Source organism: Lissotriton helveticus, chromosome 3_2 (genome assembly GCF_964261635.1).
Source record: "Lissotriton helveticus chromosome 3_2, aLisHel1.1, whole genome shotgun sequence".
Classification (NCBI taxonomy): Eukaryota; Metazoa; Chordata; class Amphibia; order Caudata; family Salamandridae; genus Lissotriton; species Lissotriton helveticus.
Genome location: NC_136062.1, coordinates 297,402,999 through 297,429,348, shown reverse-complemented (window position 1 = coordinate 297,429,348; position 26,350 = coordinate 297,402,999). Strand labels below are relative to the sequence as shown.

At 44.7% G+C, this 26,350-nt stretch overlaps 1 protein-coding gene across 2 annotated transcripts in view; it reads left to right on the top strand.

The window, feature by feature from the left end:
* The window catches only part of TLN2 (talin 2), a 1,508,116-nt gene that overhangs the window by 479,818 nt on the left and 1,001,948 nt on the right, over positions 1 to 26,350 (top strand). For both annotated transcript variants that reach the window (XM_078684194.1, XM_078684193.1), the window contains exon 4: positions 17,963 to 18,002. The gene's annotated coding sequence lies outside the window, so the exon portion shown is untranslated. The remainder of the gene's footprint in view (positions 1 to 17,962; positions 18,003 to 26,350) is intronic.

The following is a 26,350-nucleotide window of genomic DNA, read 5'->3' as shown; positions in this document are numbered from 1 at the left end:
ATTCCCCCCTCAAGCATACGCTGACGATTAGCCCGCGATGCTTCCAGGAGTGGGTCGGCAAAGGGGTTGACCAACAGTCTCGATCGGGACCTCGCACTCCGGAATCCTACCACAATGTCATACTTTCACTTACCTCTGGTCTGTATTTCTATTGGGGCAATGCACATGCCAGTCCTTCCAGATGGCATGTACCCAAATTAGTAAAGACCTCCAACCAAAAATACCAAAACACCATTACCCAATGCCACACAAAATAATCAAATCTAATTGAAAGCACCACACAACTGAGAAGATACAAACAGAAAACAGACTCATGTCAACAATAGAATTCTCGAGACCAGGACGAGATGGTACTTGAACTGTAGCAGTGCTGTCATTGCAATACTAATAACAAAACCGCGCCAAACCAATCTGTGCAACATAAAAATGCCTTTTTAAATGCTATGTGACCTTGTGGGACCATTGTTTTAGGGTTCTGTCCTGTCAAAGGCAAGAAAGACACCACATATAAACCAGCTGTCTCACTGTATACCCATGCGCTTTGTGAAGGATCTGTTATGTAGCTCATTCACTTGGCCAATCTGATGGATCAGTAATCAACGGCTTGCTGATCAGATCTTTTTATGACCTGTAGCATACAGGCTTACAATTAAGCAATAATAACTCACTCACTCATCCATCCTTTCAAGTTTGAAATTGATATTTGCAGCTCTATGAAACGCACAATTGCAGAAGCAATTACAAAATAAGCCGCTGTTTCTTAGAAAAAGGAGAAACTACCCAGATAATGTTGGTGCTTGTTAGGAATGTGGTTATTCATTTTGGAAGCAGGCAACCCCAAGAACTCAAACCATCACAGATTAGGACAAAAGACCAATTTTGCGAAAATATGTTTAAAATCCTGGTAGCTATGACACAAGCAGCAGGCACTCCATCAAAGTGGTGCCTGTTAAGTTGAAGCAGTACCAACAAAGTTAAAGTAAAGAACACAACACAATACATTCCCAAACATATTTAGAGAAATAGAGAAAATTTTGATGGGCAAAAAGACACCAAGATCCTTAAAAGTTTAATGGGAAGGATCCTCGGTTTAGGGAATGAATAGGAGCAGGCCTCCTTGCCATTTCCAAGTGAAAAGAGCCAGTGCTTATGCTGTGCTTTGTGCAGACAACTGAACCTGTTCACTCCCAGGAAGATAATCTCTGCCAAGTAGTCACTTATTGGCTTTTCTTGGGCTCAAAGGCACAGTATCTGTATTACAGCTCTGAAGGTGTAGTGGGGGGCGAACTGGCTTTAAGCCAATGCTGGCTCAGGAAACCTAAAGTAAATTTTTATAAAGTTAATTTTCCACTTAAGTTATCAAAAATCTAACTTCTCCATCAAATCTGGTTTGGAATATTAGTAAATAACTTTGAAACATATTTCTAGCCTTTCCCCCTGCGGACATAGGAAATAATTACTGATACGTCTAGTAAGGCTCTCACAGTGAAATAGCTTATGGGTTTTAATTCATTGTCTCACAACAATGAATGGAACCTGGGGTGGACAATATTTAACGGGGTCCAGTGTATGTGTCCGAATCACTAGTAACAAAGAGAAGTATAAAGTTCCCCGATAGGACTAAGTAGAAGGCGTGTGTGTATGTGTAGTGTAGAGAGAAAGATATCCAAGAGGGAAGGAGGAAAGGGGAATTTCCCTCTCGGGAACTAGAATCCTCACACACCCAGCAAGCTAGGTGTCATGCTTCATCATATGGGTCCTGCTCCTCGTCAGACTGGCGCTGCAATGTCTGACGGGCACCCGCGAAGGGGCTCTTTAGCGGAGATCTTTTGTTCCAGCCATATGGTGCATGCGTGTGACAGGGCAGGTGAATGTGTAGTCGTGAAAGTGAAAGTGATTTAAAAAAAGGTGGGTTAGTCCACAAAGAACTTTAATGGTGTGGCTAGCTCCCTTGGTTAAAATAGTGGGAGGGGAGATAGACGCCACGAGTATTTGTGGCGAAATACCTGCAACCCTCTATTTAGGTCGACATGTTTCTTGCTATTCTAGCAATTCCTCAGGACCTCAGTGCTCAGTACTACACAGTGAATTAAAATTATTTTGATAATACAACCTTGAATCTTAAGGTCTGTAGTGGGGCAGGCCAACTGGTCCTGCCTTGAATGGCGCAACCCTAAGTAAATCCCTAAGGTGCCCCGCAGTCTGCTCCTGTGGGACCTGCACAGAGGAGTCAGACACCCAAGCGGTGTGCGGTCTCTGCCTGCAACCTACCCCCACGCGTAATCCGTAAGGGATCCGGAGCCAAGGGAGCTAGCCACACCATTAACCCCTACCGCGATACCGCGTTTTCCCACTGTGCGCTGAAAAAAAAATGGCTTGTTTATGACAAAGCCAGCTCATCATCCGCGTAGCGCAGGTAACGCCCATGACGAGCTGGCTTTGTCATCAGCACTGAAGGGGTTAAAGTTCTTTGTGGACTAACCCACCTTTTTTTAAATCACTTTTACTTTTTCACGACTACACATTCACCTGCCCTCTCATACGCATGCACCATATGGCTGGAACAAAAGATCTCCGCTAAAGAGCCCCTTCGCGGGTGCCTGTCAGACATTGCAGCGCCAGTCTGACGAGGAGCAGGACCCATATGATGAAGCATGACACCTAGCTTGCTGGGTGTGTGAGGGTTCTAGTTCCCAAGAGGGAAATTCCCCTTTCCTCCTTCCCTCTTGGATATCTTTCTCTCTACACTACACATACACACACGCCTTCTACTTAGTCCTATCGGGGAACTTTATACTTCTCTTTGTTACTTTTAATTCATTGTGACAGCACACTACCCCAGTATGTGGAGTGCCCTGTTTTTATTTATTGGCACCCAATCCAATGGTCTATAAAAGCATATTGTAAGGATGAATATATAAAAACAAGCTTTTCCTACGATGCAAAGGCACATTTCCTTGCCATGTGTCATGGCAGTGCATTGAAACTGCAGCCCAGCCAGAGCAGAGTGGTGCGCCTGACAGACACACATTTTTGTCATGTATGTGGGTGGTGTAAATTCATACCCACTGCAGTTTACATGTGACATTTAATTTTCCTACCATATATGCATTTTCTGTGCCAACTACAATGGTGTTAAGGGCAGATAACTAGACCAATTGGTTGAAATGAATTTAATTATTTACTTATTAGGGTCAGATCACCTGCACTGAGACACTTATTAGAAGTTTCACAGAGTCCAACTATCAGCAAAAATAGGGTCAGAAAAAGGCCTCAAATCTTGGCGTGACCATGTAGAAAATGCGAATTTGTTACAGTGCCCTTATCTTTAGTTTGTAAAACTTCTCTTCTTTCATAGTTTTGTTAATATGTAATTTCTATTATTTCCATAGGTCAAGGCCAGTTTCATTAATGGAAAACTGTGTACAATGTAAAAATAGAGGATACAGTTTCTTACTCTCACTCTCCTTTTACTTGTGTTAAATGTGTGCTAGCAAGTAAAGAATAAAAACACAGCCAACATAGATCTATTTAAAGGTTATTACTCTGCACATTCCATATACATGCATCTGATTTTGGCATTTTCACTCGCTGACTGCTGTGCATACAATGATGGGGAGCAGGATAGAGGGACAAAAACGCTTCTCTTGTTGCAAAAATAATAGGCAGTGGTAAAATGGATTAGGAGATTAATTCTTTTTGCAGAGATTGTGGTCAAAACTGCAAGTTATACATTCTAATCTCAGCAGTGCACACCAACTCTTTCGTGATTCCAAAATCAATAACGTGGGAGGATAGCATTTGGCAATAGTAGCATTTTCTAAGTTAAGCAATTTAGAATAGCAAGACCTTTTGTAGAGAAGATGCTATGTAAACATAAAAGGTGTCAAAAAGCCTGTAATAAAAAAGTGTTCACTTCTGCTGTAGTGTGCACTGCCACAGATTCTCAGAGGCTCTGCTTCACAATGTGTCTGGTGGAAGTTGTGTCATAAAATGTGCTTTTAGGTTGAGCCTACCAGATAGTGCAAGTTGTCGGATTGCATGGGACATGTTGTAGGATTGCCAAGAGTTTATAGAAGCTTCAGCCCACCCGTTGCTTACCATTGGTTCACTTTACTGTCACTCTAATTTGTATTCTTCGTATTCGTGTTGCAGCTTGTCAGTGTTGTTTTTTCCTCCCATGGAGCCTTTCATCATCTCTTTTGATGGTCTGGATATTTATGCTTCCACTGCTTGCTTTAAGGGAACTACTTTTTAGATCTTGCATGAGACAGAGCATGTGCTGTCATTTGTGAAACATTTTATTAGCTTACTGGGACTTAGACCATGCCCACTGCTTACCAATGGTTGGCTTCATCATCACCCTCGTTTCCTTGCTTCTCTTTAGTCAGTGCATGCTGACTGCAATTCCTCTTTGTGTGCTTGTCCTTCCCCCGGAGCTTGGCCAAGGTACTGTTTCCTTCTCCTACCACTGCTTGTGAAGGGACATTTTTGTTTTATGTAGGTGCTCTGTCATCATTACTTGCCCCGTCGTCATTTCTTGCCGCATCCCTCTCCCTTGTTTTTTCTGGAGCCCAGTCACTTCCAGCCCCCCCATCCTGCATTGCAGCTTCTCTCGTTCTTTCCACCCCCTCCTGTGTTGTGTGCTTGCTCTGTCACAATCTTGTTGATGAGGCTCCCACTGCAGCCATGTCATGTGTAGCTTTTATTTTTATCCAAAATGAACTGTTAATATAGTAAAAGACTTAAAAACTATTTCCATCTCTGCATCTCTTTAGACATTTAGACGTTTAAGCATTTATATATTTCATTTATAGAGCGCTCTATCACCTAGCAGGCGTCCTGGTGCTAGCATAGTCAGAGTACAGTATATAAGTGTGCCCAGGGGCTGACAGCCAGATTAAATTTTGGGGAACAGCCAAGTTTTTAGTCTCTTTCTAAACGGAAGGAGATCACTGACCTGTCTCAGCTCTAATGGTAGTTCATTCCAAAGTCTGGCAGCTGCTACGCCAAAAGTTCTGCCACCCTATTTTACTTTCCTAACTCTCGGTATTTTAACCAATTTCGCCGATGAGGAACGGAGGCTTCTTGCTGGAATGTACCATTCAAACTTTCTCCGCAAGGAAGCAGGTCCAGACCCATGCAGAGCTTTAAACACTAGACAGAGGGACTTAAACTGAATTTTCTAGCATAGCGGGAGCCAATGTAACTCTGCCAAGGCCGATGAGGAAGAGGAACTTCGGGCCATCCTAGGGCTAGCTTGGCTGTCATTGATTTAATCCTCTGAAGTCTATCCAGAAGATATTTCGGAGACTCTAACAATAATGCATTGCAGTAGTCTAATCTGCTAAGAATGGTACTTTGTGCCACTAACGCACGCGCATGAGGAGGCAGCAGGGGGAAGATTTTCCGTACAGTAATATAATAGCAAAACAGCCTCCCACCGTCTTAGTAACCTGGGCCTCCATTGTAAGTTTGTTGTTAACCATAACGCCCATGTTACGAACCTTCTCTACCGGCCTCACTGCGGTCGATGTGTCTGTGGGCCAGAAATTGCTAGGCAGCACAGAAGGAACCTTACCCACTGGGCAGTAGAGCTCCTCGGTCTTTCCCGCATTAAACTGCAAAGAGTTTTCCTTCAACCAATGAGCTGTAGCACACAGGCAGCCATGAAACACTTCAAATGATGTCGACCGATCTCCCTCCAAGAAGAGAATCAGCTGCGTGTCATCTGCATAATTTAAGATATTGATATTATGCTCTTTAATGACCGCAATCGGAGGTTTCATATAGATATTAAATAGAATTGGGGTAAATGCCGTGCCCTGTGACACGCCATGCTTGATGTTGGTAAAGGCAGATTGGTAAGGGGGGAGAGACACTGCTTGCCTCTTATCCGAAAGAAAGGAATGGAACCAGCTCAGAGCACAGCCCTTCACCCCCACCTCCCTCAGCCTTCTCAGCAGGATCCCATGGTTGACCGTATCGAAAGCGGCAGACAGGTCAAGCAAAATAAGAACAGCTGCCTGACCCCTGTCTGCCCGCATCCGAAGCTCATCCATCACGGTCACCAAGGCCGACTCAGTACCATGAACAGGCCGAAAGCCAAACTGTACATACTCAAGCAGTTTATGCTGTTCCAGATTATTAGAAAGAGTACTGCTGACCACTCGTTCTTCAATTTTTGCCGAAAATGGCAAAAGGGAGATTGGCCTATAGTTTTTGGGGCAGGCCGGGTCTAGAGAGGGCTTTTTTAACAGAGGGTCACCAGTGCCTGTTTCCAGTGGGACGGTACCTTTCCGTTAGAAAGAGATTGATTGCAGATTAACCGAAGTGTGGGAAGCCGCCCTGCCTCAAACTCTTTTCAGATTTTTTGTGGCACAGGTTCCAAAGGGGATCCAGAGAGGATACCTATGGCTACCCTACTACAGTCCTCCACTGTCAGTGGCACAAAATCCGTTAAATTGGTGATGGCCAAACTTTCTAGAATGTTAATAGAAGCATCAGGGCCACTCTCAACAATACCACTAAGACCCATAGTGTCTGAGACTCCAGACTCAGGTGGCTGATAAACCCCACCCAGGTCATCAATAATAGTTTTAATTTATCATTGAAGAACCTAGCCAAATTTTCACAAAGTTCTTGAAAAGGGGGTATCTGATTCTTAGTGCAATCAGGACTGGTTAAGCTATTTAGAATGTTAAAAAAAACTTCTAGAGCTATTGGGAGCATTAATAATAGTATTGGAGAAGTATTCTGCCTTGGCCCAGTTAATCTCTTTCTTATAACACAGAATCTTGGATTTCCAAGTGTGTTTATCCTTATCCTCATAACCCCTTCTCCACTTAGCATAGCATAGCTTCTAGTGGAGATGTTTTAGTTTACGCCCTTAGTTACACAGGCCTCGCCTCTTATAAAGGTTGCTTAGTTATGATTCTTAGGACATGTAGCTCCTCGAAGCCCCTGCATTTTCATCCCTTACAAGAGTGTGCTAATAACGGGCGAAGCAACCTGGTGGTCGTGGAAATAGTAAAAGAAGGGGGACCCCAGAGGGAGGGATCGAAACAGAATGCTGGAGCCAAGAAGGTGAACATTGCAATATTTGAAAACCGTATTTCTAAGCGCTGACTCCTCATATTTAGACGTCTACGACTACTCTAGGGGTACCTCCAAAGCTAAGCATGTTTTCACTAACACCCCGACGGCTATCATTGTAAATACGTTGCCTACGAAGATTCGTATTCACACAGGCTCACTTTGACAATGGAGGAAACGCTTACACAAGTGTTAGTCTCGTGGAAGAAGTGTTACCGACTGTCTCAGAGCTAAATCCCCTCATTTGTACATCTTTTAAGATTATGGAAGTGGCAGGCGGTGGTATTGGAGTAATATTTTTTGTAAAATCTTCTGGATTACATTAAAATACGCAAACCCTGCTTCTGTTTTCTGTAATATAGTCTAGAAAGCCTTGCGATTCTTTAAAGTGCTATCTTTTTGTAGTTAGTACATTAAATGTTTATTTCAGAGAGAAAATATAGTGGCTTTCACCAATATGCCAAATATTTCACTGCCCCTTGACATGTTGACAAATATTTCACAGTCCTGGACTTGTTGATAAAAGGTTGCGTAGGTGGGAGGCCCTTCTTTTCTGTGTGCTGCAGGTGAGCCCACTCCAGGAGCATTGATTGGCTCAGCTTACCTGCCAGGTAAAGGTGGCTTCATTATTTTATGTTTTTGTTTTCAACCGTGGAGAACCTGTTTCCGTGCAGATAACGTTGTCGTATGTCTCTGTCGACATGTTTCAGCCCCCTGCTTTTATTTATTAACCAGATGCATTCTGGTAACTGAATTCCTGATTCACCTCTGTCCAACCTATTGAACTAAATGTGAAAGAAGTGGCTTGCAGAAGAGGAAAAAAAAGGATTAGGCAAAGGTGCTCTCAATAATATGGAGTGTAGTGAGGTCGAGATCCATCGATTAAATAAGTATGTTTACTTGCGCAACCTTAGTGCTGATGCGCCAAAGCCTGCCGCACTCGGAGACCACATTTTAGAATATACTACAATAGCTACAAGCCATGTCACTAGTCAAAGACAACACAACATGGAGTCATTCTGTGACTCTGCATGGTGGCAATGTGGTGGCTAAATTGTTGATCTGGTTTTTTAATCCGGACTACAGCATTTCAGGCGGTTCTAGGCAAATCTCATTAATACGTGATGCCTCAAATTGTGTGTGCAGCGCAAATCTGTAAACAAGTATTGGCAAGTTAATCAGTCTCGCTTATGCAAGTTACTGTCTTGTGTGCATATTGTTATCTATGTTACACAGCTGTGCAGCTGCTGTGCAGCATGGCGAAAGATGTTTTCAATTAATAATGCTTCCAGCAGTGGTCGCGTTGCACTTTTAAAAAATTGCTGGCCAGAGGGTGGGGCGGCGCGACAGGCATCTCAGAAGTAACGGAGGGCGGGCTTGCAACATGGAGAGTGTAGAATCCTCCACCAGCAAAAAAAAACAAGCATTAGGAATGCATTAGGGCTCGATTTGTTTGAGTTTGAGATAATGGCATTGTATATGGTAATGTGCACTGACAGCTGCTGATGATTGTGCAATTGAAAGAGTGGCTGGTGTACTGTCAGCTGTTGGTGTGTGTGTGTTTAGTGAAAGTTGCACTTACATTGTTTGTTGTGTGCGTGGCTGTTTAGCGGCACGGATGCATGGTGGAGTTTTTTTGGTGAAAGCGTACATTGGTGGTTGTTGGTGTTTGTGCATGGTGAAAGCATTCATTGACGGCTGGGGGTGTGGTGTTGTGTGTGTTGTTTTCTGTGTACTGGTGAGTGTGTGGTGGTGAGTCTGTGGGGGTGAGCCTGGGGAGAAAGTGTGGTGGTGAGTGGTGACTAGTGTGTGGTGTTGAGAGAGTGAGGTGTGTGGTTTGTGTGTGTGCTATGTGTGTGTGGTGTATGTGTGTGTGGTGTGTGTATGGTATGTGTGTGTGGTGTATGTGTGTGTAGTGTTTTCTGCACACTCACACACTGCCCCTACACATTCACACACTGCTCACCCACACACTCCCAATGTCACCCTGCATAGTCACACACTGTTTATACTGCACACTCGTTCTGCACACTCACACAACGTGCACCCTGCACCCTTACACACGGTCTCTGCAGTCACTCTGCACTCACTGTCACTCTACACGCAGTCTGCACTCATTCACTCTGAATCTGCACCCTGCACTCTGAATCTGCACCCTGCACTCTGAATCTGCACCCTGCACTCTGAATCTGCACCCTGCACTCTGAATCTGCACCCTGCACTCTGAATCTGCACCCTGCACTCTGAATTCTGCACCGCACTCTGAAACTGCACTCTGAAACTGCACTCTGAAACTGCACTCTGAAACTGCACTCTGAAACTGCACTCTGAAACTGCACTCTGAAACTGCACTCTGAAACTGCACTCTGAAACTGCACTCTGAAACTGCACTCTGAAACTGCACTCTGAAACTGCACTCTGAAACTGCACTCTGAAACTGCACTCTGAAACTGCACTCTGAAACTACTGCACTCTGAAACTACTGCACTCTGAAACTACTGCACTCTGAAACTACTGCACTCTGAAACTACTGCACTCTGAAACTGCACTCTGAAACTGCACTCTGAAACTGCACTCTGAAACTGCACTCTGATTCTGCACTCTGATTCTGCACTCTGATTCTGCACTCTGATTCTGCACTCTGATTCTGCACTCTGATTCTGCACTCTGATTCTGCACTCTGATTCTGCACTCTGATTCTGCACTCTGATTCTGCACTCGGAATCTGCACTCTGATTCTGCACTCGGAATCTGCACTCGGAATCTGCACTCGGAATCTGCACTCGGAATCTGCACTCGGAATCTGCACTCGGAATCTGCACTCGGAATCTGCACTCGGAATCTGCACTCGGAATCTGCACTCTGCATTCTCAAACTGCACTCTCAAACTGCACTCTGCACTCGCACTCTGCACTCGCACTCTGCACTCGCACTCTGAATCTGCACTCTGCACTCTGCACTCTGCACTCTCAAACTGCACTCGCACTCTGCACTCGCACTCTGCACTCGCACTCTGCACTCGCACTCTGCACTCGCACTCTGCACTCGCACTCTGCACTCGCACTCTGCACTCGCACTCTGCACTCGCACTCTGCCCTCTGCACTCGCACTCTGAATCTGCCCTCTGCACTCGCACTCTGAATCTGCACTCTGCACTCGCACTCTGCACTCGCACTCTGCACTCGCACTCTGCACTCGCACTCTGCACTCTGCACTCTGCACTCTGCACTCTGCACTCTGCACTCTGCACTCTGCACTCTGCACTCTGCACTCGCACTCTGCACTCTGCACTCTGCACTCTGCATCTGCACTCTGCACTCGCACTCTGCACTCTGAATCTGCACTCTGCACTCGCACTCTGCACTCTCAATCTGCACTCGCACTCTGCACTCTCAATCTGCCCTCTGCACTCGCACTCTGAATCTGCCCTCTGCCCTCTGCACTCGCACTCTGAATCTGCACTCTGCACTCGCACTCTGCACTCTGCACTCTGCACTCGCACTCTGCACTCTGCACTCGCACTCTGCACTCGCACTCTGCACTCGCACTCTGCACTCTGCCCTCGCACTCTGCACTCGCACTCTGCACTCTGCACTCGCACTCTGCACTCTGAATCTGCACTCTGCACTCGCACTCTGCACTCGCACTCTGCACTCTGAATCTGCACTCTGCACTCGCACTCTGCACTCTGAATTCTCAATCTGCACTCTGCACTCTCAATCTGCACTCTCAATCTGCACTCACAAACTGCACTCTGAAACTGCACTCTCAATCTGCACTCTGCATTCTCAATCTGCACTCGCATTCTGCACTCTGAAACTGCACTCTGAATCTGCACTCTCCACTCTGAATCTGCACTCTCCACTCTGAATCTGCACTCTCCACTCTGAATCTGCACTCACAATCTGCACTCACAATCTGCACTCTGAATCTGCACTCTCCACTCTGAATCTGCACTCTCCACTCTGAATCTGCACTCTCCACTCTGAATCTGCACTCACAATCTGCACTCACAATCTGCACTCTGAATCTGCACTCTCCACTCTGAATCTGCACTCTCCACTCTGCACTCTCCACTCTGCACTCTGAATCTGCACTCTGCATTCTCAAACTGCACTCTGCACTCTCAATCTGCACTCTGCACTCGCACTCTGAATCTGCACTCTCCACTCTGAATCTGCACTCACAATCTGCACTCACAATCTGCACTCACAATCTGCACTCTGCAATCACAAACTGCACTCTGAATCTGCACTCTGAATCTGCACTCTGAATCTGCACTCTGAATCTGCACTCTGAATCTGCACTCTGAATCTGCACTCTGAATCTGCACTCTGAATCTGCACTCTGAATCTGCACTCTGAATCTGCACTCACAATCTGCACTCTCAATCTGCACTATGCTCTCTCAATCTGCACTCTGCACTCTGCACTCTGAATCTGCACTCTGAATCTGCACTCTGAATCTGCACTCTGAATCTGCACTCTGAATCTGCACTCTGAAACTGCACTCTGAAACTGCACTCTTAAACTGCACTCTGCACTCTCAATCTGCACTCTGCACTCACACTCTGCACTCTGAAACTCCACTCACAATCTGCACTCTCCACTCACAATCTGCACTCTCCACTCTGAATCTGCACTCACAATCTGCACTCACAATCTGCACTCACAATCTGCACTCACAATCTGCACTCACAATCTGCACTCTGAATCTGCACTCTGAATCTGCACTCTGCACTCTCAATCTGCACTCTGAACTCGCACTCTGCACTCTCCACTCTGAATCTGCACTCACAATCTGCACTCTGCAATCACAAACTGCACTCTGAATCTGCACTCTCCACTCTGCACTCTGAATCTGCACTCACAATCTCTGACAATGTTAGTGAGAAGTCCGGGGCTGCTTTAAATGACACTTCGCTGAGAGCTTCCACTGGCCCTTCTTTTCTATTTTATTTTAAATGCACGGTGTTGTGTAAATAAAGTTGACCGTGTGTCTCCATCGCTGGACACGTAATTTACAGATGGGCGTTTCTTACAGAGGTAATTTTTTACTAAAATGCACATTTCTGCCGAGTGACCGCAAAGTCCAGATGTCCTTCATATGCCCTTGTAAAAGCTTCACTTTAATCAACTTGTAAATGTCCACGGATAAATAAAAAAATAGAAGAATAAAGAAACATTTATGTTTATAAACACCATATTTGCTGGTTTCTCGCACGCGCCCGCAAAACTCACTGCTGAATGGTGAACGCGCCCCGGCCATCTGGATTCACTTACCGAGGCACACTGACAGCTCCTAATTGATATTTATGGACTGCCGCGCTCGTAACCGCACACAAAATGCAGGAAATGCCCAACTGGAAATATATATGGCCTATTGCGTTAAGGGTATTACAAACACGGCACCGCGAGGACCAATCACCATAAAGATGGTAACATAAAGCACAGAAAATGCTCGCGCACTGAGGAATTTTTCAAGCACGATCCAGAAACCCCTTAACAATACGGCTCGCAGCTCCGCCCCACTTCTGACGAAGTGGTGACGTCGCCGAGCCCTAAAAAGCTCTATGACACAGCCAGTACTGGCTGCATCATAGCGCTTTTTAATTAAAAAAAACCCAAAAAAACATAATCCAGTCTGCGTAGCATCCGCGCTGCTGTGAAACCTAGCTGAAAACATTGACAAAATTAATAAATTGCATAGCTGAGATTTTGGCCTTGACAATGTTTGTTTCTTTTTGTTTAAGGACTACATGAAAGTGCATGTGTTTTCAAGCGGTCTCCTCCCTGTGCTTCTCTTCCCCAAGTGTTGCTCCCTCTCTCACGTGTGTGTTTCTCTCCCCCCACCCGCAGTCGTGCTGCTCTCCCTCACCTCTGTGTACTTCTATTCCCTCAAGCCCCCTTAGCGGTCCACTTGCTCCCTTTTGCTTGTGTTGCGTACTCATCTTGCCTGCCGGTTCCTCTTCTTGTGTTTGTCACTCCCCTCGAGCATAGCCACTTAATAATTCTATCAGTTGGCTGACGTGTATTCTTCCACTGCTCACCTTCAAGGAACTTTTTTCTTTTTTAATCGTACTCCATGAGCATGCATGTGCTTTCTAGATACCTCCCCCATTGTGCGGCGAACACTTCTCCCCGCCCCCCCCCCCCACCCAGATTCCGTTCCTACTAAACTGCAATGTGATGCTTGTCCGTACCAGCACAGTAACAGGGTTATTTTTGCTGGGGTATGGCTTAAGAGCAAAAATTAAGGGTAGTTTTTGTTTTAACTTCTGCATTCCATATGTTGCATGACATCACAAGCTTTGGCCCACAAGGCTCTTACGGGGCAGGGAGAGCAGCACTTTGCTGCACTCACTCAACTAGCCTCTGAAGCAGGCTGTATACATAACACGACACATCCTGGAGGCCCATAAATCAGCTCCCTGGACTACTGCAGAAGACCAAATTGCTGAACCTTGTGGACCCTTTACAATCGGATACCATCCAATTCTTTTTTAATTCTGCTCCAGATTTCTTGAGTGAAAACGATCTGTAAAATAAACCATACAATATATAAAGACTGAAACATTGCATTACATTGACAGCTTTGAGACGCCACAGGGCATGGGTTTGCTTTTCCTTTAGTACTTTGAATTGTTTTTTTTTTTTCCTTTTTTATAAACTATACATTTTAGCAGGGGTCTCCAACCTTTTCTGTGATAAGAGCTACCCCTGTTCAGTGAAAGTCCTACTGAGCTACTTATATTATTAGTATGATAATAGTGATCACGTCTGACAAGTTGCCCCCCCACCCCCATGAAAGATTACCGGCAGTTATCACCCCGTCCATCACACAGGGTTGCCAGCATTATTGTGAAAAAGCCTTTAGCGATTTGTAATGCCTCAACATCGAATACATGACATCCATGTACCTGCAGTTGCTCTGTCGCCAAGTTAATAATCATACTAAGTCACCCCAATGCCTTTTGATTTATCACTCAAATATTAGCTTTAAATATATTTTCGAAATCCAACCATTTTTTTCCAATATCACTTTTTAAGTTCTGAAAATACACACATTTGTGTCTCGAATGACATAACACTTGTATCAACTTTGGGATGCATATATGTATTAAACCCAGCATAAGCTTCTAATTTAGTAGACGTGACCGTTACACAGGAGAGCTATTTACAAGCAGCTGGAGAGCTTACCAGTAGCTCACGGCTACTTGTTGGAGAAGCCTTCCTTATAGGCACAGCCAACCTCTCTTCACTCACATTAGATAGGCACCACCTGTTGGTTTTGCCAATGCTTGCTTAATGTTCTGCAGCATGTCCCTTTTACTTTTAGTCTTTCGTTTTACTTGCAGTCTGGGGACTTAAAGATACGCATTCTTTTTCTAAGCTGTTAATTGTCATTTCAAACGGTCTTGAAACGTCAACAGTATCCTCATGGCAACCCCGATTCAGAGAGCAGTGACCTTATTCACTAGTATGAAATTGGGCCTGGGAAAGGACTAAAAGGACACAGTATAATGGTTGGTAAGGTAGTGCTCAAGATCTGCTGTTGCATCCTAATAGTTGCATTCACTGTACCTGGACTTCTGATCTCCTTTAGTGAAATAACCATGAAGATAAACACTTATGTGTATGGAGCAATTGATCACAAATTAAATGCCATGGCAAAATACAGTAATTAAGAAATAGCCAATACTCCTAACCTCCACCCCTCCAAGGAGAACTAGATCTGTGTTTTATTTTTGCAGAGGCAGCCCAACAAGTCAGTTAGGATTTATTGTGAGAGTCAGACAATAACATGATCCAAGAGTCCGCCAATTGGGGAATCGAAAAGTGAGTGAGAGTGCTGCACCGAAACAGCAAGTGCGAACTTGCCTGATGAAAAAACCACCAATGGGCATGTGAGTCAGTTGTCTTTCTCACCATCATGAGAGGTTCCTACATAGAAGTTCACTGAGGTATCTGCAACAAGTGACTGGTTCTGGCAGACCGTCTTGCAAAATATTCCATTTTTTTTTTTTTACATCCACTAGTTGTAATCTTAATAAATTCATGCAACCTGCAAGGTTGTCTATTATTTTATGGTATAGGTATTCATACAGTTCAAACCTAGGTAGAGGACTTGTGGCATACTTTACAAGGGTACAGCGGGGTGAATGTGAAATGGGTGAAGGACAAACAGTTTACACACACACTGAATTTACTTCTCTTTAGTATCGATTCTCCTCTCCACCTGAATCATTTTATCAAAGACAAGGGGAAAACAGAAAATAGTGCTGATCTATGAGGCTCAGTTTACAATTTAGGATCTTTCCTGCCAAAATTGGATTGATATGGAAAATCCTATAGCTGCTTTGCGACTAACCTTTTTACCATGATACCTAAATAGTGGTGACTTAAGCGTTATCCTAGTCTACGGAAAACCACAGCTTAGCTGTGTAGATACATATGTCACAATACCTCTGGGGTGTTATATATGATTCTAATTGAGTTATAGAGTGTGACTTATAGTTACTGTTTACTATTTGTTGCCTTTCATTTGAAAAATTGATAATCGTTTGTTGGTGAAGACCCTGGAAAGTAAGGGATGATGCATGTCTTAAATAGCACACAGTTCGAATCCTGGCATCTAGCATCACTCATTGCTATGTCTGGTGGTCATCCATTTCAGCACATACCTCCACTCGTTGGAGCGACCTACATTGGCTCCCAGTGGCCTTCCATATTGCTTTCACATTGCTTTCTGTCACACACACAGTTCTTTACGGCAGTGCCGCAGAGTATCTGAAATTAGTTGATTTGATATTTCCTCTTAGATAGTCTTAAGATCTATGGGCATTCATCTGTTGATGCTTCACAGGTTTGCCAGGAATAAGACTGAGAGAAAACCTTTTTCAGAGATTGCCACTAATTTGTGGAACAATTAACATATGGATTAGAGAGATCTTCAATAGCTGTGTCATTTCAGGAAGGCGTAAGAGACCCTACTTTTTAAATAATGGTTATCTCATCCCAGGGTCGCTAAGGGCTTATTCGCCCCCTATTGGGTTTTTAGCATTGTATAAATCTGATTCGATTTCATTTGATTGGATATGAGTTTGGTGTAGCATTACTTAGTCACTTCATCTGTTGATCTCAATCATAAATTAAAGACCTGGTAGAAAAGCTCTGTTTTTAGAAGTCTCCTAAAGAATGGGTAGTTCAGCTGTGCTCTAATGACTGGGTTGATTGAATTCCAGATTTTGGTTCCCTCTCTTGGGGTGCTGCCCTATGCTTTTGTCTTTTCATACACAAAGAAGACTTAGTGCACAAGACATAGCAATGAATCCTGGTTTTGACTGGGAGTCTTTGGAATGCTTTTACAACTTGTTTATTGTGCTCCTGGTTCATCAAGTTGCATACCACCCTTGACATATGTTTCACCACTTGCTGTTGACTATTGATTACTTTTTTGTTGGACCACATGTGGCTGCATTGTATTTGCCAGTCCTTCCAGAACCAATGCTCTAGTCAGCTCCTTTTTGGTTTATTTGGACCATTAATAGAACTTTGCATAGCAGGGCTATCTTGAGGTTCGAAACTTTGACACATGTTTTTGCTGGATGAACTAAAGATTATGCTATATTGCTGTTGGCACTGGGTGAATAAACCGGTATGAGGTCCATTGTAAAGGAGTTGTTGCAAGACTGTGATGTTACCTTGACTGAGAACTGTTGGGGTGTTTTTCAGTAACCTGGGATAGTGGCGATCAGTTGGTTGCCCCTTGAGCGACGCCACACTATACTCTACTCTTACGATTCAGAGAACCCTGTTCTCCTCTAGCTTTGGTTACTGAAACAAATTTTAGCCACTCGGAGGCCATATTAGTTTTGCCCATCCTCCTCTACACAGCAGATAGAGCTAGAAAAAGAATGGCTACCTGGTGAGTTTTGTTGTGGGCAATTATTCAGTCCGCTTGGACGTTTACTTCTGCTGTTTTTGGGCTGTTATGGAATTAAATTCAGATTTTTGTTTTAACTGGGATATTCTGTTTTGGGGTCTCCACTGTAGGTTCCCCACATTGGGCCTGTTATAAAGAGTCTTGTTAGTATTATTCTGAACTGTCTTCCCAGAGGGTATGTCTCTTTCGAGAGCTTGAACAAGTGGCCTTGGTGTCCGAGTTCATGGTGACGGCTGCTTCCATGGGTACAGAGGTGTAGATGTTGGAGAAGTCAGACCTGCTTCCAATGTTCACTTCCTGACCTCCATCAGCAGCGGCTGAGATTGGTTGCTTTGGTTAAGTGCTTGCACATGCACCAATCATTGTATGCCAGTTCAAACTGTGACACAGTAGCCCCTGCAGGATCCAAATACCTGTTAACTAAGATAACTGAGGCAAGTAACCAGGTCATAAGCTGTTTACCTACCTGCCACTTCTGGTTGGCTTTACATTTTTGAGACTGAGGTATGTGGTGTCTAGCGAAAATTAAACATCTTTCTGCAAACTCTGTATGGGATGTAAACACTGCCTCCATGGTTTAGCTGTAATTAGTGCATCCGGTGCAGTGGCACTGGAGTTTTACAGTCTGCACCCCAGATATGACTGGGTTTTGGCACTCCACCAGGGTACAGAGAGTCCATTTTCCTTCCTTGCATGCGAACACATAGCTTCCTTGCTACTCTACTGCTCTGCCGACCCAGGTCTCTTCATTTTCTTGCACTACTTAAGAATATTTTCTTTCTTGCCACATGTAAGTGTAGGGCTTCCAGCCCTTTTTAATGGTAAGGAATGGGTCCACTGACGTAACACCAATTACCCTACATGAACTACTTTTACTAATGTTTGTACATTATTTAATGCTTTTCTTCTTGTTCCTTTACAGCTGTAAATTACCGAAGAAGGGCACAGCTTCCTGCGAGACGGTAAGACTATCTTAAATATTCACTCCTTGCTTGTTTTCATGTTGATTTGGGTACAACTACCCCTGCTACCACATAATTAATTAAATTGTTTCCAGGCCAAGAGTTTGTGTGACAGACCAGTGCTTTCTGTGTGTTCAAGTGACCTTCCATTGAATTGATTAGACTAACACACCTGGAATCGTTGATTTGTCGGTGAAAATGTCAGGGCTGTAGACAGTGTCTATAAAGACTTGGAGGTTGATGGCAACTTCAAAGAACTGGGATCCCTCAGATGGGATTTCATGAAGGTTCTAATGATTGTTTACATTCTGGGGAACCGAGAGCATCTGCACAGAACCCACTGAAAGATTTATTCACTTTAAGCTCAAAGACCTCTTGAGTATATGTTATGTTTACTGTTTTGTAAAGAGCACCATCAACCGAAGGGGTATTCTGGTGCTGAGCAGGTGTGCGTGCCTAGCCCTACCTATGGTAGGTTGGTTAATTGAAAAGGCAGGTCTTCAGCTTCTAGTGGAATTCAGAGGGTAGGAGGCTCTGATGTAGAGTGGGAGGTCGTTCCAAGTGTTGGGAGCAATGTAAGGGCATGCCCGTCCTCTTGATCTGGTTCTGTGTATACGTGGGATGTGTGCAAGTAGGATGGGTGAAACTGAAGGGGTGCAAAGATCCACCAGCGGTTCTCGATTCACAGTTTGGGGAAACACTGCACTAAGGAATTTAATATTCTCACAATCTCAACTTAAACAACAGTAAGACTGTGCTGACCCTCTTGCAGTACATAACCAACTCAGTCCCATAGCCGTATATGGGATGAAAAAGAGTTCAGGTTAGTGGGTGCTATTCCGCAGTGTAATGTAATTAAATCCTTAATCAGCCTGCATTTGGAATGCAATTTACCACAATCATGTTTATATAGATATATGCCTAAATGTGTGCTCCTGTATTCACACTCAGCATCTGGGTGGTTTACATCATGGTTCTCTTTTTTATATTAACCTTCTACTAGGATCAAGTACTACAAGTACTTTTTATCAAGAATCTATCTACAGGTATTAAGAATGTATCTTAAACTTTTAAAACTCAAATATGGATCCTGGGGCTTGATAAAATAGAAGCGTATTTGATGAGGATACACAGGAAATGTTACCATTTGTGGGAAGCAACCCATTTTTAAACTCCTTCACTTAAACTCCTCTGCCTGTTTCCAGTGTTTGTTGAAGTCCACCTAAGTAATCTGTGATTTGACCATTTGTACAGTAATAAACATTATTGGATAGAGATCTTTTTATGAATTTCTGTGTTCGGTCATGTTAAGTTATGTTGTAAATTATTAGTGAATCAAGCATGGAAAAAATCACCATTAGTTCATACCTAATTTTGGAGAAAGAAGTGACTCTGCAGAACACGTTTTTGAGAATCAGGCTTGTTATGTACTAGATTTTCGTTCAGTTACTGCTGAATATAAGGATGCCTTGATTTGTTAGATGTTGCAAGAAACCGTGCAGCCTTAGTAAAGAAGCACTGGAAAAGCCAATATTTCGGTCACAGGCTGTCCGAATTTTTGCTTTAACTGCATCATTTTTTGTTTTGTCATGTTTTTTATATAACTTTATTTTTTGAAGAGGCCACCAGATAATTACCAGTGCAAAAAAAAACATTTACCAAAAGCAAAAAAATATTTTTTGTCTCAAAAACACAAATTGCCATACAAGCCCTTACCTTCTCGGAGTTGAACAGGGATTCGTTCAACTACACTGGAGTGTTTATGTGAAGCTTTTGTGTTCCAAATGTTGATGGAAAGTGATTTTTTTATTACCTTTAAAACACAAGTTTGAGGATGGGAGTGAAGAACATGTTGGATTCCTGACAAAATATCAGCCACAAATCCCACATCTGCAGCCAATACTGATGGAACTGAGCAGTTTTCTCTGTGCGTTCCCCCTCCACTGTTACCTTCACAGCTGAAAATGTTGACTTTTGAAGGGAAACCACTGGCCCAGAAAGTCATGCTTTCGATTCCACACGCTTTTTTTATAGCCCTGACATTTAATCTACTATTATGCACGGCTCGTAAACACAGGCTGTTGCTGAGAGGCTACAGCTGTGAAACCTGGAAAGATGCACGAAATCCCCTCCTCTCACCAGCCCCACTAATACCGTGCAGTATTCGACCCAGGCCCTTCCTGCAGCCCCTGAAGTATTCTAGTGCTTCCAGATCTTAGGGGAAGGCATGGGCTCTCTGCCCCCCCACCCTCCAGGCTGCAATTTGGGCCTAAAAGTGGGGTTTCATGTATGCCACGGCTAATGCAACAACACATTTCATCATTTATAGAATTTTTGTCACTTTTTGTTTATAGCGCTTCATGCCATACTTTTGCCTTTCCTCTGTAAAAGGCACCTTCATCGTAGGTGTCCTGTCCGTATTAGGACGCACTCTAATTACCTACCCCTGCGCTGGGTACGAGAGAAGCCGGTACCTTTTACAGAGAAGACTGTTGATGCCAGCGCTTCTCTATAGTAGGGCTTCACTAAAAGTGGTGGGACTACGAGCCCGCCTTTGATTTCAGTGGTAGGTAGGTTCCCCCGACCACTTTGTGTGGATAGGTATATAATTTTTAGGTCCTGATGAAATGCACTGTATCGTTCTGAACACCTAGCATGAAACATGTCGACCATTAACACAGAGTAGAGTATTGCTCCCCTTGACCATTATGCCAGCAAGCAGCCTCTCTTCACTTATTTTAAACAAGGTGGATTACCACGTTATTAAAATACATTGTGGACTATCTAAACTTTTTTAATACACCACCCTTCCACATCTACACTTTCCCCTAGGGCCCTCAGAGCCACGGCACAACACGGCAGGAACAAAAGATCTCCGCCAAAGAGCCCCTCAATGGGTGCACGTCGAGTATTGCACCGCCGACCCGACGAGGAGCAAACCCATATGATGAAGCATGACACCTAGCTTGCTGGGTGTGTGAGGGTTCTAGTTCCAACAGGGAGTATCCCCCACTGGTGTGCCTTCACTCACTCTTGGTTCATCCTCTTCCACCAACATTCCTCCCCTGGGGAACCGCGTACCCTCTTTTGTCTAGATATAATTAAGAAGTTATTAATAATCCATTCAACTTTTAATCATTATTCTTCATATGATCAGGTGATGTTGGGGGTTTGTCCCTGTTATTCCATATTTGGGATACACCCCCTGCAGATTCTAGGCTTAACTCGATAAACAGCCAATTGCCCTTGCAAGAACTGTGTACCGTGGGTAATGCTGTGCAGCATGGCTAGAATCCTTTGGCAAAGCCAGTAAGTGTTAAAGGTACGACCTATTAGTTTTGCCAATGCTTGTTTAGCCCATCAAATATGTGCCTTGGTTCATATTTAAGGGCATCTATGTAAGCATGTCAACTTTTATAGTGAAACTTTGTAAGGCCTTCAGTTTCCCTCACTCACTCACTTAAAGGGCATAGTTTAAAATTGACAAAAATATAAGCCGGTAATGCAATGGTAGGTTATTTTGGTCAGACACAAAGCATGCCAAAGGTGTGGCTGTCAGAGAAAGTCTATTCCAGTACACAGCTATGCCTCTCTGTCTGAGGGGCACATGTTACACACTCTTCACACAGAGTGAGCAGGCACTTTTTGCCTTTCAACCACAGATGGTCTAATCTGATAGAGACTCCTAGCTGCAGATTCCTTACCTTAGAATTTCCCCAGGCGTCTGATTAGATCTGGAAGATTTTTCCCGAGCCGTACTCCTGCGCACCTGTAGGTGGTATTGATTGGCTCTACATCTGTCTTCGGCGATGTCTGCGCTGGAAATTATGTTGCTGTACCTATAGAGGCACCACCCAGGCGTGCTGACGTCCGTACTTTTCTTTCCGCGCCAGCCAGTGCTGATACGGAAAAGAGCTACCCTGCTGTTGTTTTTTGACGGGCTTTTTTCTACGTTTTTGGCGACTACTTTTGAGGTTTACCTCCGGTGTGTCAAGGAATGTCATCGCGCAAGTTGGGTTTTAAACTCTGCGGCGTCTGTTACTGATGTTGGTGACGCTCCTCCAACTAGTTTTTCTGTGGTGTCTGGAGCACCACCACGACACCAAGGAGTTTTCCTGTTGCCGGGCTGTGACTCCAATGGCTTTGAGGGAGGCGTCCCTGAATCTGCTAGCGGCCTGGCATGCGGCTCAGCGTAAGCCGAGAAGAAGGTCCCGTGATCGTTTGTTTATGCAAAGTCCTCCTTGTCCCATTTGAAGTGCCCAGGACACTCGGTAGGATGCACAAAATGAAGAGCAGAAAGTCAATGTTTTCTTCGACTTCTCATCCGATGAGGAGAGACAGCCTCTGTGGTCTAGACCTTGTTCTCCGGAACCTGCACCTGGACCGACTTTGCGCCTCCCTGAATTTCCAAAGACTAAAGCGACCCCCACCAAATTGAAAGAGTTTCATGAGTCCTTGCGCCTCATATTTGGGCAGCCTGACTACGTCGATGAGCCTTTGGGTCCGAGGGGTCATAAGGGGCCCCATCTGGTTCCGTACTGGAAGCTCTGGCCACAGGTATCCATTACTGGATCCGGACCGACGTCAGTCACCTACACTGTCGCCGGTCCAGATGCCAATGCTTGCATCTGTCTGAAGCTGATTGTTATTTCGAGAGATGTCCAAACTTCCCTTAAGGACATGCCCTTCAATGGCACCCATCTCTTCGAAGACGAGGCAGATTCAGCGTTCAATCGCTTTAATGAATCTCGTGCTACAACCAGGTCCTTAGGCCTCTCAACTGTCCCTCGGCCACCCCAATCTGCCTTTTGCGGCTACAGAAGGGGCTTCCAGCTGCACAAATTCCCATCCAGACAACGTGCAGTCTCCCCAGCCTCTGCATGGCCAAGGACGTGGTACCCACAGATCTCGTGGGTCGGTGGCCAGCATTATGGTCTGTCCTCCAAACCCTGCTAGTCTGCCCCTTTACCACCATGGGCACCCAGTTGGTGGCAGGATTCATCATAGACTGCCATGGGCTGCCCCACTGGCAGTTCGTAATATCGGACAGGTAGTTTCTGCAGATTGTCCAAAGGGGCTACCCCTTCAAGACTACCCCTCCCCATGCCATCATCTAATTACCGGCTGACGGAGCATCATCTGTCCCTTCTCCAAGAAGACGTCTTGGCTCTCTTAGCCTAGAGAGACATAAAGAGAGGGTTCTGGAGCAAGTAGTAGGCTGTGGTTGTTATTGCTGCTACATTCTGGCTCCCACAAAACCTTTGCCTTATCCTTGATCACCAAACTCTCAACCTCTTCCTCACAAAGGAGAAATTTAAAATGCTCACGTTTGCTCGGGTCTCGTCTGTCCTGGACTCAGCGGACTGTATGGTGCCGTTGGACTTGCAGGATGTTTATTTTCATATGGTCATCCTGCCGGCCCACCGGCGCTACCTGTGGTTTACAGTAGGCCACGAGCACTTGAACTTCACCGTGCTTCCTTTTAGCCTTAACACTGCCCCTCGGGTGTTCGCTAAGGTAATGCTGGTGGTTGCAGCTCATTTACGGAGGCCAGGGGTGCTAGTCTACCCCTACCTCGACGACTGTCTGTTGAAGGCTGGCTTGCCCCAGGCTGTCTTCTCCCACCTCCAGACTATGGCGAACATTCTGCACTCACTGGGGTTCCCTATCAACATGCCAAAGTCACACCTGACTTCCTCTCAAACGCTCCCTTTCATTGTAGCTGTTCTGGACACAGTGCTGTTACAGTCTTATCCCCCACCCCACACCCCCTCCCCCCCTCTCCCACCCCACACCCCCTCCCCCCCTCTCCCATCCCCACCCCCTTTTCGAGCTGCAATTCCAACATATTCAGGCTATGATTCTGATATTACAACCTCTGTCCTGGGTTTCAGTGAGACTGGCTCTGAGGCTGCTGGGCCTCTTTCCTCCTGCTGGGGACACATGCCTGCTGGCATATCCGGGATCTGCAGTGGGACCTAAAGTTCCAGTGGGTGCAGGGTCAGGAGAATGTCTGCAACCTGGTCCAGATCTCTGAGGGAACTGCAACCAGTCTTCAGTGGTGGCTCACAAACCGCAATTGGGTCAGAGGCAGACCCCTCTCTCTTCCCCAACCAGATCTCATAGTAGAGACAGATGCTTCACTCCTGGAGTGGGTGTTCCATCTAGGAGAGGTGGAGATCAGAGGACTCTGGCTTCCGGCGGAATTTCAGACTCCAGATCAACATGCTGAAACTCCAGGCGATTCGACTGGCAGTGAAAGCCTTACTATTCTCCATCAAGGGAAGAATGGCACAAGTGTTCATGGGCAACACCACCGCCATGAGGTATTGCAGCGATGGTCCAGGCCTGTCCAATACGTTTAGGGAGGTACTGGTAAACCTGATGGCCTCTCTGACTATCAAACCAGCAAATTTAAATTAGTAGGCAACTTGAATCTACATTTGGATGTTAGGCAGGATGGTGACATTGTTAATTTTTAGATGCCCTGCTTGTCAGCTCATGAAACGTGTGGTTGGTGCCACCCATTTGGCTGGGCATCTCCTGGATCCAGTTTTTTTCTAATCTTAAGGCTTTTAATGTACTCACCCCTCTTCCTATGACATGGACAGATGATTTCCTGATCCCTATGTCCATATGCTTAGTAGGCCATAACTAGTTTTCTCACCCAGTCCTTAGATCTAGACGTCCTTGGCATAAGCTTGACCTCCGAAAATGTGAAAACTTTCTCCAGAAGCGGTGCCCGCTGCTAGAACCTAATGTGGAAGATGCTAACAATAATCTCCAGGACTGGCTCTCCAATGTGCTAGACATTTTTGTCCCCGTTAGACCAGTTCAGAGCAGTAAAAAGCAGGCTGGACCCTGGTTCACGTAATCTCTGATATTGGCAAAAAAGAACTGCAAGGCTCTGGAACGCTCTTGGAGGAGATCATACGATGATTCAAGAACAACACTAAACTGAGATGCCATTAAATAATATCATAAATTGATCAAGAGATGTAAAGCTGAATATTTTGCTAACAAAATAAGGTCTAGCAATAATCCCTCTAAAGTAATTTTCTCTCTCCTTAACAGTTTAACTAAACCGGTACTTGCCGTGGATCATACGGAAGCCTCCAATGACCGCTGTGAGAAGTTGGCAAAGCACTTCATCAGCAAAGTAGAAATCATCTACTCCAGGTTCACTGTCAATCATATAAACACAAACAGATACTGTTTGGAAGCGACGCACTATTCACACGCCCCCTTGGGGTGCTCTATATCCAATAGTAGTTCATGATTTCACCAAATTTGGAAAACATTTTCTGAACAACCCATAGTGTAAGTACATTCAACCAAAATCACATGCATATGTTTGTGATGTACAAAGATACAAACAAATTAAATGAAAAACGTTGTATATTTAATTGCGATTTTTCTTTTTTCTTATGTTTGGTTCTTCAGTCAGATGATACATTACATCATGTACATCCCATCCTCCTGTTCAGTTAGTCCCAATGCATTTCGGTATCATTATACCTTCATCAGGGGAATACTGCAATTGGAATCAATACAATAACAATAATCAAAATTAGAAATTGGGGAGCCCCAGTCTCCACCTCATGTACATTTGAACTATTGTGCAAGTTTGTCATAACAAGTACCATCTTAGCTCAACCCTCACCTCCGTGTGCCAGAGATAATAATAAACCCTCACCTCCAAGTGCAGGGAAAAAAATAAATAAAGAACGTGAATTATCCTATGTCCATGCACTGTATATTCAATGTAATAAGTACCTGACTCTGCACAATGGTTGACTCGAAGCCTCGAGAAGATAATATTCCTAAATAAATAAATCAAAAATGACTCCCTGTCCAGACCTTCACAAAAAGCTTCTACCAAAAACCAAGGCGACCAGACAGCGACCTTCGCCTACCTTTATCAATGTGTGTTCTCCCGTCTAATGCTATTCAACCCTGGTCCGCTCTCTCGCTGTCTCGCTGTCTGTAACAAATTTAAATATCACTGTAAATCCTCCACGTCGTGTGACTTAGTGTCTCACCGCCTGGCTGCTGCCCCCTTTCCTTCCGTGTACCTGCCAATGGAAACTCCTCTCTTCTGCTCTTCGTGTCGCGTCCTCGGGCCGTTACCCCTCCACCTTCTTTAAAGAAAAGTCGGCGTTTCCGTGTAAACACTAAAAACGGACTAGTGTACTGACTCTTACTGCAGGCGCCATTACTACCTAAACTAGAGAAACTGAATCGAGTGGAAAAACTCCTGGTGGACCAGTGCACAACATAAACCGAAATGCAAAATAAAACGTAAAACGCTATGAAAATGTTAACAAAAGCGTGCTATAAGACTAGAC